General features: G+C 34.8%; 1 pseudogene; it reads right to left on the bottom strand.

Annotated features, from left to right (window-relative positions):
• Positions 1 to 6,046: 6,046 nt before the first annotated feature.
• Positions 6,047 to 6,874, bottom strand: LOC146398989 (olfactory receptor 4C13-like; annotated as a pseudogene).
• Positions 6,875 to 7,497: the final 623 nt, after the last annotated feature.

Here is a 7,497-nt window from a genome sequence, read left to right as displayed (position 1 = left end):
TCAAAGACCTCTCCTGTTGCAATGGCAAAAACAAAACAAATCAAAAACACAAAAACTAGCAAATGACAAGATATGGCATAAAGACAGATTAAGAAACAAAACAAAACAAAAAAACCAAAAAAGCAGTTTGGCTGCATGTGGATGTTTGCAGCAGTTCTATTTATGATCACCAAACTTTGGAAAAAAACAAGATTATTCTTCAGTATGTATGTAGATAAATAATTGTTAGTATAGACAGATAATGGAATATTATTCAGATCTAAAAATAAATGAGATGTTAAGCTAGGAAAATATATGCAGGAACTTAAATGTATATAGCAAAATGGAAGTATCCAAACTGATAGTGCTACCTGCTATAGAATTTCAACTATATGACATTCTTTATTATTTTTTTTATTTTTTTTTTATTTTTAATGATTTTATTTTTTTTCCATTGTAGATGGTTTACTGTGTTCTTTCAATTTTCTACTCTATAGCATGCTGACCCAGTCACATCCCCACACCCCCCCACACACACATTAACACCATTTTCTTACATTATCTTCCATCATGTTCCATCACAAGTGACTAGATATAGTTCCGTGTGCTGTACAGGAGGATGTCATAATTTATACACTCCAAATGCAATATTTGCATCTATTAACCCCAAGCTGTTAGTCCATCCCACTCCCTCCCACTCCTCCTTGGAAATGACAGTTCGGTTCTCCAAGTATAGGACATTCTTTAAAATGCAAATCTATGGAGGCAAAAAAAAAAAATCTGAATGTAAGGGTTAGGGAAGGAAGAGGGATGAATAAGTGGAGTATTGAGGATTTTTAGGGCAATAAAATTCTTCTGTATGTTACTACAATTTGGGATATTGTCACTATACATGTTAAAACCCATAGAATGTGCAGTCCCTAGAGGGAACCCTAATGTAAAATAAACTATGAATTGGGGTGATAATAATGTATCACTGTAGGTTCTTTTGATTTCAATAAATATTCTGATGAGTAGATTGTCCCAGTATAGAGAAAAGGGATATATGGGATCTTTGTACTTTTCTCTCAATTTAGCTGTGAACCTAAAATCACTCTGAAAATAAAGTTTATTAATTTGTACCTACATTGTAGCTCAATACATAAAGTAAATCTTATAACTAAGTGAAAAACAGACTCGTTACAGTAGTAATGCTTCCCACTTTCTCACCACACTAACCCTTACTTCGCAGGTCAAGGAATCAATGTGGTGACTCTGTGCCTTGCTAGTTATCCTATTCCTATTATGCGTTCTGGAACTGAGGAAATAATCATGGCATGGGTTCTGTGACCATGGACCCACTGCAAATAGTCCCAAACTGAAGTTCAGAAAATCATAAAATTTCTATCAGCTACTGCTGTGCTGGACCAGTCTTGTTTTGGATCTCCTGGAATAATTTTCATATCAAAGTCAGTAGTCCTGAAATTTCTGATTACTTTCTTTTCCACGAGGCACAGTCACTCTGAATAAATACCATATGTGCCTTTGGAGAAGTCTGGGAGAAAGATGCATTGCAAAATTTTAGCAATGTACAAGGGTCCTTCCTCAAGAGGAACCAATCTCCCCTTTACCCATGAAATTCTAAATCTCTAAACTGGTTTAAATCTGAGAATTGATTGCAAATCCATGAATCTCTGTTTTTATGATTCCAGTTAACATTGTCTTCACATAAACTGGAAATGTTCTGCTAACACAGATGAACTAATAATTGATTACAATTATTATTTATCTCACTTCTAGACAAACCATGATCAACTAGACAACATGATGAGTATTCTTTTGTGTATTCTGCCTTTTTTTTTTTTTTTTTTGACTCTGCTGTCAATTCTGGTAACAATGCCCCACATTACTTTTGGGATTAACTGCCCTAGTTTGGCCACTGTTTCCTGAAGTTAAGTTACTTCCATTGAATTTGGATTTCTAAAATCAGCAGCCATAATTTCCACTAAGGTCTGGTCCATGGAAAACAGCCATTACAGACCTTATCAAGAATTGTGAGGCTCCCTACACAAATTTATTTCTCAGGGTATTTATCAAATTTATGTCTCTGGATCCTCCCAGTATGGCTGAGTAGATCTTAATTGACACACTGACACAAATATTCCAAATATCCATGGCTTTGAATCTCTTTCTCAACATTAAATCAAGGCAGGTCTGGAATTCCTAAGCCACTAATTGTGGGACACATTTCAGTTCATGTGTTTGTCACCACTATGCACAATGTTAGAGCCTTTCTGAAATCCCCCTTTAGCAATGATAAATGAAGAATCTCTGCTTTTATCAAAAAGTCAGACCTGATCATTATTTATGGGTTTTTTTCTATGATTATCCATTCCCAAATATATTCCCTGGATTTCTGTCTGTATAAATTAGAAAAGTCAAGATGCTATTTTAGAGTGTAGTTCATTCATCATGTGTAATACTGTACCTCATCTTTAGGGGCCTGCTGGGACTTTTAGCTGGTTAAAGAACTAAAAGCAACTTGGGATGTCTGTGGTGCATCCTGAGGAGAATCAGCATTGCCATTCATGTCAACTATTATAGGGAAGCTCAAGGCAGTTTCTTCAGGCAAGGAAGGGTTAATCTTTCAACCAAAGGATGAGTGGCCATTTATAATGTGGGTGGAGAGACCACTTCACTGACAATGAACATTCATCCATCTTCTCTCTGTTTCTTCTCAGTTTCATCAGCATCTGGGGTACTAAGGCAGAATCTGTATTTCATTCATTATTTTTATTTCTCACATCTTCATCCTACATCAAGTTCTTTTACTTATAACTCCTAAATATATTTTTGTCTTTTGTTTTTTTAGGGAAACACCCTCAGCACATGGAAGTTCCTAGGATAGGGCTTGAGTTGGAGCTGATGAACTATGCCACAGAAATATAAAATCTGAGCTGCATCTGTGACCTGTACCACAGCTCATGGTAATGCTGGATCCTTAACCCACAAATCAAGGTCAGGGATCAAAAATGCAACCCCATGGTTACTAGTTGGGTTCATTAACCACTGAGCCATGTCAGGAACTCCATTATATCTCCTAAATATTTCTTGAACTCTTCTCTATTTTTACATTTTAACTTGGTTTCCTAGATGGAGACTCTGAGATATATTTTTTAATGAAAGTAATATATAAGAAGATTTAAGATTAAGTTGCCTGTGAGAGGAGGAAAGGGCAAATATAATTAGAGTTTGGCTTCAGCCTGGATACATGGAACTCTGCAGTATTTATTGTATTGCAGAACTGGTTCCAAGTGAAGTTCAGGAAACCAGGCCTTTTCATCCCTGCTCTGATCACTCATTGCCCACTGGTGCACCCTTGGATACATGGGCATTATCCCCAATGTGGAAGCTCCAGTTTTCTCTGATGCAAGTGTCAATAAAGAGTGGGGCTGTGGGCTGTCAGCAACCCAGAAACACAGCAGCTATTCCTGGGTGCAGTGGGGTCCAGTGAAGGAGATCTGACCAGGAGCAGCTGTGTCCACATCATTCTGCATTATCACTGGCACCACCAAACTCAAGCCTCCATCATTTCACATTTAAATCATTACAGTAATCTCCTAGCTACCCATCTGCTGCCTTGTTGCTTCCTTCAATTTATTTTCCATAATGAAGCTAGAATCAGAATTATCATTATAAAGCCTGAAACTAACTTCACCATTTTCTAGCTTAAAATATGTAAACTAGAAATGTTCCCCATAGTACTTAGCATTAAGCCTTAACACAATCATGAGACCCTTCTGGAACTTCTCTGTTCCTATCTCTCAATCTTTATAATTTATTATTTTCCCTTTATGAGCTAAGTATCCAACATGTTGCCTAGCACACAATAGATATTCAGTAAATAATTTTGAATAAATTGTTGATTTAACAACCACAGGAATATTTAATTTATTAGGATTTCTGCAGACATATTCACCTTGTGACCTTTGATATACATTCCATCATCTAAGCAACACTGTTACTCTCCCTGATAACTGTTCATTCTTCCACTGCTATTTTATCCATTGTATCCCATTTCAAGGTCTTTTCATCCTGATTTTTTTTTTCTGACCCACCAAGGTCTTTTGTTGTTTGTCTTTCAAATGATATTTTATGGCACACTGTGCTTCATTGTCTTACTGGTTATAAAACTGTGATATAGTTTTCTGCTCCCTTTTGTGGGTGTCTCTGCTAAAGCATCACTCAAGTTTTTCTTTATTCACTGCCTAAGCCCCAGAAACAATCAAGGTGCCTGATACAATACTTTGATTCAAAATACTTGTTGTTTAACGAATGAAGACTGAAAGAAATGAATGGAATATGTTTATTCTGAAGTGGTAAAATTTGTGTGGATGAATCTACATATGCCAAAAACTGCTTTTCATGATGTAATGTTACCAAAAAGCAAGCTGATTAACAGAAAAATATAGCAAAAACAGGCTACATCCATATTGTGATGAAATCTTGCTAAGAGCAGGAAGAATATCAAGGTAAACTATTTCTTAATATAATGACATACTCAGTTTCAATAATTTTTCTTATTCCTAGTTTAAGCAGTAACCAAAACAAATTGTGGTTTCCAGAAAATATATAAATAAAAGTCTCATATAAAGGTAGAAAAATTTTCCTAGGCTTGAGTAGTACTTTTTTCTTTATTTTATTAAATTTATTCATCTTTATGCTTATATTTAGTCATTTGGTAACTATTATAAACTAGATATTATTCTACTTGTTCAAATTCTTGTTTTCAAGTAGGCATACATATTATTACTATGACTTTTTTGTTTTTATTTTTTTAATGACTGTACTGTAGCATATGGAAGTTCCAGGATCAGGGATTGAATCCCAGCCACAGCTGTTCCTTTCAGTACAGCCATGGCAATGCCTGATCCTTTAATCTACTGCACTAGGTTGGGGATCAAACCCATGTCTCCATAGTGACCCTGAGACACTGCAGCCATTGTGCCACAGTGGGAACTCCAAGATGGTTGTTTAATACATTAAAATTTATGATAAAATATTGCTTTAATACATTAAATAAAATGAAATTCCTCTTTCTGATGGATTATCAGTATAAGATGTCCACATGGACAATACAAAAAGATTCAGAGGGGTTTAAGGAAATTTGGAATAATGATGTGATATTCATCCTTGAGAAATTAAATATCCCATGTCTTTTATATTCTTAAATGTTCCATAACACAATGTTATAGAAAATATCTAACCATCAACAGTGATATTTAAAAATAGACATATTTACTTATAAAACTATTAGATTTTAGTTATATGTAATAAATCAACTGTATAATAGTACATATGCTAATATATATTAATATATAGTACAACACATTATATAGATTAAAAATAAAAAAGGAAATTATTTCTTAATATGATGATACATATGTAATGTTACATTATTTATTACATATATATACATATATATATGTATGTGTATATATATAGTCCAGCACAGTCCCACAGTCCATTTCTATGAATGGTGACTATTCTAATTGTGTTTCCTTTTTGTTATAATTTCCTTACAATGTGTCATGCATTTAAGATCATAGTCTGAGTGATCAGTTATATTCAAATTATTTGCTCTTCAATATTTCTGTTTTGGAACTTATTCATTTCTGTTTTTTTCCCTCAGCTGTTAATGGTGATAACAGCTGTTCCTACCCAACTTTTTGGATTGTTATGGAGATTATTAGTAAATACCAGTATATTTGTTTACTGCCTGTATATGATTTGTGATTTTATTAGAATAAAATTTTTGAATTCATATAAATTGATGAATTCAGTGATATTGAGTCCCAAATATTTAAAAAATTGTCCTGGGCTACTCTTCCCCCATTTTCTTTCACCCATTTCAACTCCCCTTCTTGCAGAAGCTATTCTTTGCAGTGATTTGTTTTTCTTTATCTCATAGGCATTATTTGCTGAGATTAACAAAAATGTCATTATGACCCTTTCTTCTCTTCAGTCAAATTTGAGCTCTAGGCATATTTACATTTCACTTCAAATAGATTTACTATTACACAATTTCCTAATAGCAATTTTCATCTGAGCCTTTCTCAAGGTATAGATTAAGGGATTTAACATGAGTTATCATAGTGTAGAATACAGCAACTACTTTATCAATAGGTAAAGTAGCTGATGGTCACAGGCATGCAAATATGCAGGGCACCAAAAATAGGACAATTGCTGTGATGTTGGAGACACAGGTAGAGAGGGCTTTGCATCTTGCCTCCACGCTTCGGGTCATTAGGGAGTGAAGGAAGACCCCATAGGAGCCAACCAAGAGTAGGAAGTTTAACAGGCAGATAAATCCACTGTTGGCAGCAACAAAGAACCCTAGAGTATGTGTATCAGTACAGGCAAGATTGAGCAAAAGATTCAGATCACACATAAAGTGATCTATAACATTAGAACCACAGAAGGGTAATCTGAAGATGAAAAAGATCTGTATGAATCCATGAAGAAAGACTCTTATCCATGAAACTCCCACTAACAGGCCACACAGCTGCTGATTAATGATGGTGGCATACTGCAGGTGCTTGCAGATGGCCTCATAGTGGTCATAGGCCATCACAGTAAGAAGGATGACATAAGCACCTCCAAAGAAATGTTCCCCAAATATTTGGATCATACATCCATTGAAAGTGCTTGTTTTCTTTTCTCAGAGTGAGTCTACAATCAGTTTAGCAGTATTGACACAGGAATAGCAAGCATCAATGAAAGAGAGATGAGCCAGGAAATAATACAAGGGGGACCCAATTAATGGGCTGGTAGTGAAGGTGACCATGGTGAGCACATTTTCTACATTAGCAACTGTGTAGATGACCAAAAGCACAACAAATATGACATTCTGCATCTTTGGAGTCTGTAGGAGTCCTAGTACAATGAACTCTGTAACATTGTTCCTAGTCTCCCTGTAGTTCGTGTTATTGTTAAGCACATTACCTGAAAAAAAGTTATTTTTTTACCTCAACCTTGCATTTATTAAGCCTTTTCATCCAATAAATAGCAAATGTCTATAATGTGCTGGATTCTGAATTATTATAAGTTTTTTCTTGAGATTAAAAAATGGTATGATCTCTTGAAGATTATTAATTTGTGAGTGTATGCTAAAATGTGAGTATGAGTATAAATATGAGAATATAAGTGTAAGAATAGGATAATATGAGTGTAAAGCTAACAGGGATTTGAGAGAGAGGGAATCTTATGTATAAATCCACAAAAGAATTTTGTGTGACTTGGATGAAGTGGACTGACGTTTACTAAGGGGACAGAAGCCAAAGAATTATATTTAAAAATCTAATTAAATGTAACAATACATTGGTAATAGTAAAGTGATGAAAAGGGTACAGGAAGCCATGTTTTTTTTTTCAATCCAATAACTTTATACAAAGTGATAAGTATGGTTTAATGATTGATTGCTATGGACATGGGAATAACAGAAGTCTGTGCATGGTATTATCACATCCATGTTGGCTA

This window comes from Sus scrofa, chromosome 10 (genome assembly GCF_054392235.1).
Source record: "Sus scrofa isolate SSC_HxYL_T2T_F1_AM1 chromosome 10, Sscrofa_HxYL_maternal_Yorkshire_Landrace_v2.0, whole genome shotgun sequence".
NCBI classification, from domain to species: domain Eukaryota; kingdom Metazoa; phylum Chordata; class Mammalia; order Artiodactyla; family Suidae; genus Sus; species Sus scrofa.
The sequence above is the reverse complement of the archived record's forward strand: the minus strand, read 5'-3'. Positions and strand labels throughout refer to the sequence as shown.